The sequence below is a fragment of the Montipora foliosa genome, unplaced genomic scaffold (genome assembly GCF_036669935.1).
Source record: "Montipora foliosa isolate CH-2021 unplaced genomic scaffold, ASM3666993v2 scaffold_403, whole genome shotgun sequence".
NCBI classification, from domain to species: domain Eukaryota; kingdom Metazoa; phylum Cnidaria; class Anthozoa; order Scleractinia; family Acroporidae; genus Montipora; species Montipora foliosa.
The window spans coordinates 180,001-192,500 of record NW_027179705.1 but is presented as its reverse complement, the minus strand read 5'-3'; the positions used below and the strand labels follow the sequence as shown (position 1 = coordinate 192,500).

General features: G+C 41.7%; 1 protein-coding gene and 1 long non-coding RNA gene across 6 annotated transcripts in view; one reads left to right on the top strand and one right to left on the bottom strand.

The window, feature by feature from the left end:
* Positions 1 to 12,500, top strand: part of LOC137988038 (uncharacterized) — a 140,145-nt gene that overhangs the window by 48,209 nt on the left and 79,436 nt on the right. For 2 of the 5 annotated variants that reach the window (XM_068834097.1, XM_068834102.1), the window contains 2 exons: positions 1,756 to 1,899; positions 4,464 to 4,592. The gene's annotated coding sequence lies outside the window, so the exon portion shown is untranslated. Of the gene's footprint in view, positions 1 to 1,755; positions 1,900 to 4,121; positions 4,593 to 12,500 lie in introns of those variants that run through there. The other 3 variants (XM_068834100.1, XM_068834099.1, XM_068834098.1) reach the window with 2 other exon arrangements.
* LOC137988042 (uncharacterized) lies at positions 2,492 to 6,846 on the bottom strand. The gene is made up of 3 exons (XR_011120727.1): positions 6,350 to 6,846; positions 4,904 to 6,241; positions 2,492 to 3,085 (listed from the first exon to the last, which is right to left on the bottom strand). It is a non-coding gene; the product is annotated as an uncharacterized lncRNA (long non-coding RNA).

Below are 12,500 nucleotides of genomic sequence, written 5' to 3'. Positions count from 1 at the left end.
GAAACGGTGACCTATGATTTTTTGTTGCGTGACGGCTAGTGAATAACTGCATGTATCGTGTTCCAACTCACCCTATATATGTAAGTCGCTCCTATGTGTAAGGTAACGTTACCAACCCTGATGCAGTGAACTCGAACTTGCTCAATCCGTATTGCCTCATCCTCCGGTAAACCGTACTCTCCGATACAGCAAGGGTCGAAGATATTTCCTTGATTGTAAATTCCTCTTGTAGCAAATCACCAAGCACAGACTGTGGAATAAAGAAAATGGGGGCACCACACGTTCCCTCGAGTTTCTTCGGTGCTTCTTCCTCAAATTTGGTGCATTCTATACGCAAAGACTTCATATCACTGCGAGAATTTATGCCTAACATTTCCATTTCGTTTACCGACAACTTGCAAACAATGTCCAGAGTAATGTGTTCAGTTTGAAATTTCTCAGTCAGATCTTCGAGTTTCAGTCTCTTTAAGACTGTGTCCATTTCGAGGTCTCCAAGAGAACACGACAGAAGCAAGAACGGAAACAAAATGGCGGATCCTCGATATCGGTGCCCATGGCATTGTGGATTTTTCACAAGCTCTTACCCAGACCCCGGGGAATCATCACCTCATAATGAAGAACGCACCGCATATAACGACAAAAGCACCTCATATAATGATGACAAACAAAGCACCGCATATAATGTAAAAACTACTTCATATAATGACACAACCACCACATAGAACGACGAAAGCACCGTACATAAAGACGAAAGCACTGCATATGATTACAAAAGTACCGCATATAATGACAAAAGCACCGCATATAATGACAAAAGCACCGCATATAACGACGAAAGCACTGCATATCATTACAAAAGTACCACATATAATGACGAAAGTACCGCATATAATAAGAAAAGCAGTGCGTATAATGTGAAAGGCACCGCATATAATGTAAAATGCACGGCAGATAACGTAAAATGCACCACATATAATTAAAGAGGGTGACATAAGACAGTCTTGGCGTTCCATACCTCCTCGATGAGCTCTAAACTTGAGCCCGTGATATGGTTACGTGATACTGGTCACATTGGCATACGTACGTACGTACGTAAGTACGTATGTACGGACGGTCGATGACATCATGGCTATAAAACCAAATTTTCTGACAGCGATGGGTTACCATATTTTCTTAGCTATGGTGCTCCGCGCGCGCGGAGCTCCGCTACCAACATAGCCACTTTGACGTCAAATGCAATCCATCAATAAAGTAATTTAGCAACTAATTTCAGTCGGCCAGTCTACCGGCCGGCAGAATAGGCTCTTTTACGAGCAAAATTTATCGAAGCCTATTCCCGGTTACCAAAGTCCAGTGGTTACGGTGTTGGGATCACGTGTGCTTGCCCTGGGTTCAAATCCCGTCCCAACCTCTGGTTTCGATTTGTTTCCCGGATTCAGCTCTACTACGCTTTGTAAATACCAACTGGTTGCCTCGTGCCAGTTGGGGTTCTTAATCATATTTCTGTTAAGTTTGAATTGTTTCTTTCAGATTATTAAAGTGACTGCCTGTAAACTAGCTTGATAGCTTTTTACTGGGTTGCCGTATGGCAATCCCAGTCGGAAAATGGGTAGATTTTCCGTTTTATTTTACAAAGTTTAGGTAGACGGGTGAAGGCAATTTTTGAATAGGGCTATTTCTGCTCTCCATCCTCCATTGCACTCCACCCCCAGATTATGAGCTTGATGATTAAAGCATGTTATCTTTACTATTTAGTTACAGAATTCCCAGAATACACGCCTTGATCTTTCAAGCGGAAGTCCCGAATCCGTCATAGACCTGAGGGTTTTTGAACAAAATATTAAGCAGTGAAAAAACAGCGGTCAAAGGACTAGCGAGGTCTTAAAGGACGAAACAAGGGTAAGAAATAGTAATCGCGATGTAAAGGAAAAATAGCCAGAGAAATAGGATACTTCTTTCAAGCTGGTGACACTCGGTTCAACGCAACGTTTGTTGCTCAACAGCTTGATATTGCACGATGTTGCAGCCTGTTTAATGACAATGTTGCGACTTGTTGAACGAGAAATTAACCTAGAATTCCGATTTCCATTTTTGGCGGCAAGATTACGAAAGTTGTTTTAGGTTTACCAGTTTCAGCAATTGGACTCCTTCATTTTGATTACTGTCTGTTTTGCTGTTATGTGGTCTCATCGATCGGTAGTCTATTCAGAAGATTACGCCAAGCAGACCACAACACCGGGAACTCCACCCCTTACTCTTTTTCTACTAGCCTAGTGTGAGGAATCTTTAACGTCCCACAGAGTTTATAAACATTGAAGGGTTGTCAGACGGGGCGAACGGTTTAGCAGTTTGCGAGCCACTTTGCAGTAATCCTGAAACGCCACCAAAGAAAGAGAAACAACGCGCTACTTGGACTAGAGAATGGCTGAAAAAGAGAACATCGTTTCGGGAATATTATACCCTGATGGCGGCACTTCGAAACATTTAAGTGTCAAGTTACAGAAACTTTATTAGAAAATAGTTTGAAGCAAGGGGTTACATATCTCGATGGAATTTGATCGTCCGGGTGAAAGTAGTCCTGAGAAGGACTGTTGGCAGTGACTGACGTTTCCACAACCTGAGCAAAAGCAGGAGCCCATGAGCTCAAGGGCTCCTGGCGGAAGTCATCTTCAAACTCTAGATGACTTATGCTCAGGTTGTCGAAACTGAACCTCAGTCGCTGCCATTTGTTCTTCTCAAGACTACTTTCAACCAGGCGATCAAATTCCATCGAGGTACATATGTTATTCGTTTCTTCGAAGAGCTGCTTCATTTAGTAGCACCGCTTATCATACATCAGGAGAAGCACAATACCGCCAGGTGAAAGGCTTGGTATCTCGCTGCTGGTGTGTTTTGATATTGACCCTCCAAATCACTTGAATGCGAGACTGGAAAACGATTGGTTTTTGCACCATCCAACAAGCGGCAACTTGTGTTGAACCTCCATTTCGTTCATCCACTGTTGAACAGGAGCTGGAACATTTGTTGATCAACAAATGTTGAACCGTGTGTCACCGGCTTAACACATCTTGGTGACCATCTTGGCCTGCATGAATCAGAAAATTTGCATTAGAAAAGGAGAGAGAAGTGTGTGGGTTTAATTTCTCCAGCGTCATCTGTTTACATTGTACATCCAGACTGCGCCACGGTAATTTAATTTCTGCTCAAACAAGGAAAGGCATGGTCTGTCCTGTTCATTGTTCGGGGCTTGCTTCATGAAGAACTAGTATGACTAATTAAAGCGCTAACTCAGTGGCCAACGATGAAAACTTACGATGTTGTGACACATAATAGGATTTGGTTTATCTGGGCGCAACTGGCAGTCAAGCGAAGCACTTCCGTTTACTGTATATGTTCCTACCCGCCGCTTTGCAACTCAGTTAGTGAGATCTCGACATGCTCTCTCATCACTGGTTCGCTCACGTTTTGGTTCCCTTCCTCCCCACCCATACATTTCCTTTTTGTACTTTTGTTTGTTTGTTTTTTTTTTCGGTCTCATTCTACTCTGAAAATATTATATCTCGTAACTTCTTGATCAGCGCTCTTCTGCTTCTTAATCGTGGGAGTATTTCGAAATTAATAATTACCTGTCAATTAACAAATCTCTGAAACTGTCAAGCCAACACGGCTTGCTTTCTGTCACAGTCTCAGACCTCTAGAAGTGTAGTGCAAAGGAACCGGAAGTGGCATAGGAGTCAAATCTGGATCTTGCATTACCCTCCGAACGCAGACGTATTTCCGGCGGTCGTTTCTCTTCCGACCGCCGGAAATACGTCTGCGTTCGTAGGCTACTCTTGCGTGCGTATGTCATTTTTCTACCGTCAAAAGTTTGAATACGCTTGTGTTTACTTCACTGTGTAAACCTGGCTTCACCATTTATTCTACGCAAGTTGTTTTCTTTAGAGAATGCAGAATGTACGGCAAAATGTATTCAATCAGTATTCAAGCTTGTTTCTTATGGGCAATGTCCAAAAACTGTATTCACCGAAGCTGTCGCGCGTCTCTCTCGAAAGTCTCGGTACTTTTCGGGTGGAAGATTGGGGTGCCGATTTTTCGTTTTGTTTTTTTAAAACATGTTAAAAGGCCAACTTTCTAGAAGGAACGGATCATGAGCAACTGCTCGGGCGCCAAAGATTTCGGATCTTCGAAAGGATCCTAATAATGAAATTAACGCGGATAATTGAAGGCTTTCATTTCATGAATGTCTGTCATTTCTATGTACATTGCATGATTGAAACCTGTTTATCTAACTGGTGACAGATCAAGTGGATTTGCAAAAGCTTGTGGCGGGAAAAAAATGGACACTGAGCTGATATTGTACAGTTGCTTTACGCTGTTATGGAATACCGATGGCAATTTCTTTCCCATTGCTTTCTCTGCACTCTTTTCGGTCCCGATCGAAGATCTTCTGTTGTTACTCACAGATCTTTTGCTGCAAGTCTTGTCTTCTCTTGAGAATAACAACGAAGGGATCAAAGGACTCAGACAAACTGACATAGACGCGACGCAATTTGGCAACTGCGACCCAACAGAGTCGAGGAAAAAGATTTGAGGTAAGTCAACTTTTCCCAATGTTGTCGGCGCGATCGATGGAACGCATATACCGGTAAGAGCTCCGAAAGAAAATCATGAAGACTACTTTAATCGTAAACACTATTACAGTTTCATCGTTCAAGGGATTGTTGATGCTTCTGGTACCTATTTGTCTGTATCGACAGGCTATCCTGGTAGCATGCATGACGCGCGTGTATTGCGACTAAGTAATTTTTGGTCACTAGCAGAAAAAAATACAATCTTAAACATGCCGTGCATGGATACAAATGGAACAAAGATTCGACCCCTCAGTTTAGGTGACTCTGCTTACCCACTAAAGTCATGGCTGATGCGTTCCTTTCAAGACAACGGAGCTTTAACAGCCGCTCGTAGACATGTATTTGGCCAAACCAAAGCGAGGTGGAGATGTTTGCACAAACGAATTGACGAAGACACGATAAAGATTCCTTACACCGTTACTGCGTGTTGTGTCTTACACAACATTTGTATTTTGATGAACGATGATTTTGACGGGCATGTTTTAAATAACCATCTTGTGCATTACGTTGGAGATGATGAATTAGCAGCCAACGACGTAAGACAAGCAATTGTTGATTATTTATTTTAGTTTACTCATTAATTAAGATGTAAATGTAGACAGAAAATAGCTTGTGTTCGGTTGAATCAGTCTTTCTTGTTAAAAATATTTCCGAGCTCCTTTAAAGCAGCGAGAGTGAAATCTTGGTGCCTCTTTTCGGCTTCCATTTCAAACTTCATCAGTTCCTGCATTGCCAAGCGATCTCGCTCCTCTGCTTTCATCATCATTTCTTGTTGACCCTGCAACAATTCAATCAGACTCTTCCGTTCGTCAGTCTTTTTTCGCTTTTCCATTTTTCTTCGATTTGGACCGGTTTCTTCTCGTTTCTTTTCTGCTTTGTGCTTTACTGCTTTTTTCAGCGGATCTTCTGGGGTTTTTGCTTGCGTGGCTTTGTCATCATCCGCTTCTTCTCCATCAGAATTGGAACTTCTGGCACGAATCTCTCGACTCTCCTGCTGAGGAATCCCTGTCCGGACTATCGCTGAAAATATCGGTTTCGCACATGTATCTCGGGCTAATCTTGTCCCGGCACCCTAAGAAGGAGTCAAGCTCTTCGAAGAATTCAAAAGACTCACGTCCTCTTCCGGTGGCTTTGTTGTTATCTTTGATCTTCTTGTACTTGTCGACAAGACTCTTCCACTTTTCCTTTAGCTACGTCAATGTTTTTGTGCTTTCAATTCCATTATCCTGGCAGCTCTCTCTGGATGCCTGTAGGATAGTTTACCATATGGCCTTTTTTCTCTGAGGGCTTTTAGCTCGAGCGAGCGCCTCGGCATGCTCCTGGTAGGACAAAATTAATGTTCTTGTTTCGGTTGAAGACCAACGATTCCCGCGACCTTGAGCAGCGTTGCTTGAATTTCGCTTGATGGTGATTGAATTACGCTCGACGTTGACGGAATTTCGCTGGCTGGTGTGACGGCGCTTGGTTGAGTTAAATGAAGTGATGCTGGTGGGATGAATTGATTTTGAAGGAACAGTCCGCTTGGCCCTGGATTCTGTTGATGTAGCCGATCATTGAAAAGAAAGCCATTATAGATCGGGTCCTGTTCGTCTCCCTGAGCAAACTGGTTTCTGAAACGAAATTATAAACAGCCGGATTAATAAAGGTAAAAAAAGGTAAAATCTTGCGTAAATCCAGCCAAATGAAACGTGTACTGATTGCAAATAATTTATACTTACACGTTCGATCTGAACCAGGCCATCTTCTTCCTTTGATACACGCACACATGCGACAAAAGCGACAGAGAACTTGCACTTCGATGTGTTTGAAGTAAAACGTGACGCGATTAAATCAAATCTATCGTCAGCGCGTTTGCCGACGAGCATCTATTGGCTAACTACCTCGGGATCTCAGTTTACCCCTTCAAAACATGTAGGGTAACTGTCAAGGGAAATTCTATTGTTCTCTTGACATATTCAAGCTTCGATGGAAAAAAATTTCGCTTGGTAATTATCGGTGACCCTTCTAAATTTAAAACTGTCAACAAGTCAACCTAAGGCAAAAGTGCGTAGTGTGACCACAGCTATTATCTACGTTCTCATTTTTCGCAGCTGGTGACGTAAAACTTGGCTGCGATGAAGGGTAGCGAATGCTCATGTGTTTGCTTTGTTCCATCACCCATAATTGCCTTCCACCTTTAAATGCATTTTTAAAGGTTCGTTTTAAAAGAAAACAGATTTGTTGTTGTATCAAGGTTTGAATTTGACAACGTGTAGGCATAAGGGTAATATCGCTACATTGCGATCATTCTCGGATTTCCTTCCACCCACTGACCAAATGAATTCCTCCTGTATTGATCGATCCGCTTGTTAAGTATCGTATCTCAGCTTTTGCTAGCCAATCGCAAACCATGAAAGCAAAGTACCTCTTGCGTCATTGAATTGCCCTTCTCTTAGTGTCTGAAAACTCTCTTCAAGAGGTTATCAAACAGAATTTTGAAAAGGGAAATTTGACCTCCTCTGGGATCGCCAGGGGGGAAACATTGCAAGTCTCTGTAAGAGAGTGTATGGCGGAAACGTCCAGAGAGATCAATGCTTTTTTCGACATAATTTATCCGAAATTGATTTGGGCAATGTTGATACGCAGCAAGTGTAAGTTTTTGTTTGAATAACCGTGAAATATGAAATAGAATTGATTCGGATTAACCTTGCTCGAGTAAGGTTTATTGTTAAAATTGATATCTTGTTATGGCCTCGAAATATTACAAAATTGGGTATAAATCCCGGGTATAAATCTGGAGGAAATAACACAATAAACCCTTTTCAGTTGTATTTACGTGTGCATAGGCTGTTTTCTTATTAGTTACGACTTGCATAAAAGAATTATGGCTTCTGGAAATTTACCTCCTCAAAGGAGAGAAGTTGTTGTCAGAGGAGATGGAAATTGTTTTTACAGAGCTATAGCTCTTTGGAGGGATGAAATGAGGGATGAGAAACATGAGGAAATCCATACATTAAGTTCTAGTTTGATTGAGAAAAATCAAACAGTTTTTGAGCCGCTACTATTTTCTACAAATTCTGTGAGAGTCCAATCACTTTAATTTATTACGATGATTCTTCTCAAGCAAACCATTTCAATCTCCTTCGATTCTGCCTCGAGGTAGCTAATGCTCCTCTTCAGGAGAATACAGCATTCTCTGTTTCGACAGATTTAGGCAACACTGGCGATTTTTATGGCTCAGCTGTTAAACAAACCTTTTCTTCTGTCAAACTACCATCTACAAGTATTAAAGTAACTGGATCCAAGCACACTTGTCAATCTCCACTATGACTTCGACCAACACTAGTCCGAATGCGGACCACGGACTACGGAGGTTCGAAACCACATGTATTTTGCTTATAATTCTGTCAAGTGAATAGATTGAGTAGTGTCACTTTATTTACTACCTCAGTAATTTAGCCAGTACGCATTCAGGGTTTGCTCTCGGTCTCGAGATTCGGTTTGAGGAAATATTTTGCTTAGATTTTGATGATCCCCTGAACTCATCTCGCTCGCCTGGTCGAAATGGAGCGCTTCAAAAACGTGTTTGCAAACTCTTCTTGCTTTACTTAATCATATATTGGCGTGTTCTTGTAAAGCCAAAAGTGGAAGTATTTATTTCGGATTTCCTCAGCTCAACGTCGCTTGGGGTTCCCCGCAGATTTGTTTTTTCATGTAAAAATGAGGCACTTGAAGAACAAACCTTGACATTTCTCTTGCAGTTTCAAACGGAGTGAAAATTTAAATGGCTTACTTTTAAGTTGAACAATAAGTATACAAGTTTTTTGACAATATAATGATCGAACTTTACACGTACAGCTACTTCATCCTAGAACGAAAGGAAACCACTCACCTCCCACCAATGTGGCCCGGGTTTGATTCGCAGACTCGGCGTAATATGTAGGTTAAGTTTGTTGTTTCTCTACTCTGCACCGAGAGGTTTTATACGGGTACTCCGGTTTCCCCTCTCCTCAAAAACCAACTTTTGATTTAATTTGATTCAATTAGTGGTATAGGGCTAAATCCATTGACACTTAAATAAATAAATTATAAATAAATTATTATTATTATTATTATTATTTTTATTATTATTGTTATTATGGACATTTTTATTTAAGTTGTTTAATATCTAAAAAGTTCGTATCTACATACATCGATCTACATATAAGCGAATTAAAAGGTTAAATTCGATTCTTAAAAAGGTAGAAATGTGAAATGAATCTTTTCAGACCTATTAAAACAATAATATTAAAGCATCTAAGACGATCCTAAATAATTGTTCTGTTGTCTCTGACCGGAGTTAGTATCTGCTTACGTTAACACTTTGAAAGATCTCGCAATGTGCAGACTTTCAGACAAAACGACCTTCTGCATTTTCAACAATACTTCTTTGCCCCTTTTAACTCCTACAAGACTTCGGATGGTATTCACCAGTTCCTCACTGTATCCTCCTAACACGTCCATTACGATGTTAAACTGTTTCACTTGATATCCAGGAAACTGCCTCTTCAATTCCAGTCGCAATGGGGCATACTTTTCCGTCTTCACGCAGCTCTTGATCTCCCTGTTATTCATCCAAGGACAGCTCATCTCCAGCAAGATGACAGATTTTGCTGTGCTATCCACTATTCGGGCGTCAATTCTGTTAGCTCTCACCGTCACATGATCTGTATAAACAGGGATATCCCAGAAGGCTTGCGCTCGGTCATTTTGATAGACAGGTTTAGGCTCGCTCAGTGAATACCATGGCGGTACACTGCATTAGGTCTAGGCTGTACAACATGTCAAAAAAAATTACTTTCAACACCGCATTATGCCGTTGCAGATATTTGGACTGCGCAAGCGCAGAGCAACCAGCTAATACGTGGGCCAACGTCTCAGCTGCCTTGCCACATAAACGGCACATAATCTGGTCTGACCCCGTTCTTGTCTTCTTACTCTGGTACACTCGGGTGGGAAGTAACTGTTCGTGCAGCTCAAACACGCCAGCGATAACATACGAAAAGACACTTCACTTTACATATATCGGGCATGTCCTCCATTACCACAGCCAACTAAAGCTATGGGATTGTCGGACATCCCCTGTACCAGAGCCTTCTTGTTCTTCCTCCCATCGAGAAGCTATCTATTATTATTGTTGTTGTTGTTATTATTACTGCATGAGTGAACATTCGATAACAAGCCTGGGTTAGTCGCGGTCTTTCAGTCACTTCATCCCATTATCGTTTCGTTGGCATACAAGTACTGTTAACTGAACGTCTCATAGCTTCGCGGCTTCAATAAGTCTTTCTTTAAACTTCATTCATCATGATTAGGTGCTGTATTGTGGCAAACCGTTGAAGCGCTTACAAGATTTCTGTTTCAACGTGTGGTTTCCTTACTGCCTTTGAGTAACGATATTTATTATTCCGCTATTACACCATTTTTCCATCATGACTTGGCCAAGAGAACGCACAAAATATGAGACGGTATTCGTATGCGTAATCATACAACTTCGAGTTCTGTTTGGAAATAATTTGCACGAGTGGGTTTTTCAGAAAGTACTAACGGGCTCATGCAATTTTAGCCTGCGATAGCATCCGGTTCTTTCGGATCTAGTTTCACCAGCATCGTAACCGGCTTTTCAGTTTTATCCCCTTGGGTCCCGACATGACTGCAATGAGAACGGATGTTTTATGAGTCAAACGAGTCAATGAGTCATGAGTCGTGAGTCATGAGTCATGAGTCAATGAGTCAATGAGTCAATGAGACTCACAGTCAATACAGCAATAATTTATCGATTAAGCTTAAGCCCTCGTTTCAGTGATTAAGCCTAAGCACTCTCTGAAATTTTAGCTTTCACTTTATGGGTTAGGGTAACTGCATTAATTAACTCATTGACTCTTGACTCATGACTCATTGACTCATTGACTCATTGACTCATAAATACTTGATACTCGACTGCATTGTCTCGCTCGTCCAATAACGGTCACGCCTCCTTCGAGATGACAAACTTCAAAAGCACATTTAAAAAATGTGTCCTTGACAAACGCTGCCGTCCAGGACTCTTTGTTAAAGCGGGCAGGGTAACAAAGCTGGTTACAAAGTTCAATCGTCCAACAAAGCTCAGAAACCCACCTTCCGAAAATGATTTTCCGTTCGATCGATTGGAAAAACTACCGCCTGAGGTCGCTCGCAGGGCTGCTATTGCGTTGTTAGTGGGCTGAAATGAACGTTTAATCTTTGTCACTTGATTCTAATGAGGAATTGTAACCGGGGGAACATTTTATCTAGGAATATTTGACTCACTTTGGTGGGCTCATGAGAATTTATTGTCCAGCCTATAGATTTTATAACAAACGTGGACAACCGAGATATTGAAAACGGCTCAAATCGTATAGAATCTGGACAAAAAAACCCACAGAGGAAGGCAGTGACCCACATTGACAATGAGGTTAGGCTTTTTAGTTGATTTTTTTTTTTTGTATAATTCTTTTCTCAATTCCGCAGTGTAGCAGAAGCGGAAGGACTTATTATGACGGATACTCGTTACTTTGGGATAGACAAATAAGGGGAGCGCGCTAAGAACAAGAAGCCTGAATGTTAGCGGAATGTAAATAAAACCATTTCATGTTGGTGTTGCAAAGCGTGTTTCCAGTTCTTGAAACGATCACACCTCATTTGGCGACGAGGAAAACGGATTATTAAATTGCCACGCAACTGCTGAAGATAACACAAGTTTAAACAGTGGACAAAACTCGAAACAATGGCTGTGTGTTTGAGCGGATTGCCAGGGTGGCCCGCGTTTGACGCTGTTGGCGAACCACCAACACTCGCACAACGATGGCTTACTTGGAACGCTGATTTCGAACTGTAATATTCGCGCGGCGGCCATATTGGCCATAGACAATAGTTTTCGTACCCTGAGCCTCGAGTTGAAATGTTTGGGAACCAGTTTCGGTGCGCACAAACAAAAGTTTTCAATCCCTCGGGACTCCATGATTAAGCCCCATTGCTCAAACTTGACGTGAGTGAGAAAGTAGAGAGACCAACCAGCTTGGTGAACCACTAAGAGATGTTAGAGAAACCCAATGGAGAAAAAGAAGGATCTGTCTGCACATGAGACAAGCAAATGAAGCTATTGTGAGGGAAAAACACCCTGTTCCCACAGTTGAGGAGACAGTCCAAGAAGTGTCCCATGCTTAAGTATTCTCCAAGTTGGATCTAAACATGGCATTCCATCAGATCGAACTGCATCCAGAATCAAGGAACCTTACCACTATGGTTTGTACGCACACGCGCCTTCTTTTTGGTATAATCATGGCTACAGACAAGTGCCAGCAAATTGTGTGGCAGGTAAGTAAAGACTACCCGGGCGCCTACAACTTACATGATGACCTGCGAGTAGTTGGTGCAGATGACAAGGAACATGATGAAACTTGGAAAGAATCATAAACAAGTTGCATAAGAATGTAAATAAACCTATTTCATGTTGGTGCTGCAAAGCGTGTTTCCAGTTTTTGAGACGAGGACACCTCAAAGGCTTTTATCGTGATTCCAATACAAATCCTTATATTTTTGTTGGCTTTCCCTCACAATTAGCTTGGGACGCCTGTGTTCTCATTCATTTCGTCTGTGATTCGCACACGCCTTATTACGCAAATGATACTGACGCTTCTTAGTCACTGCAGGAAGAAGCCAAACACTAGGAAATGGAATAATAGTGGAATAATAAATCTCTTATTGAATGGTTTAGCACATAATACGTGCGACCATTTTGCTCGCTGCTCGTATTTTTCCTCCCCCTTCGGGGCACGGAAAGATACTACACAACTCGCAAAATATCCGCGCATATTTTAAAACAATTATTCT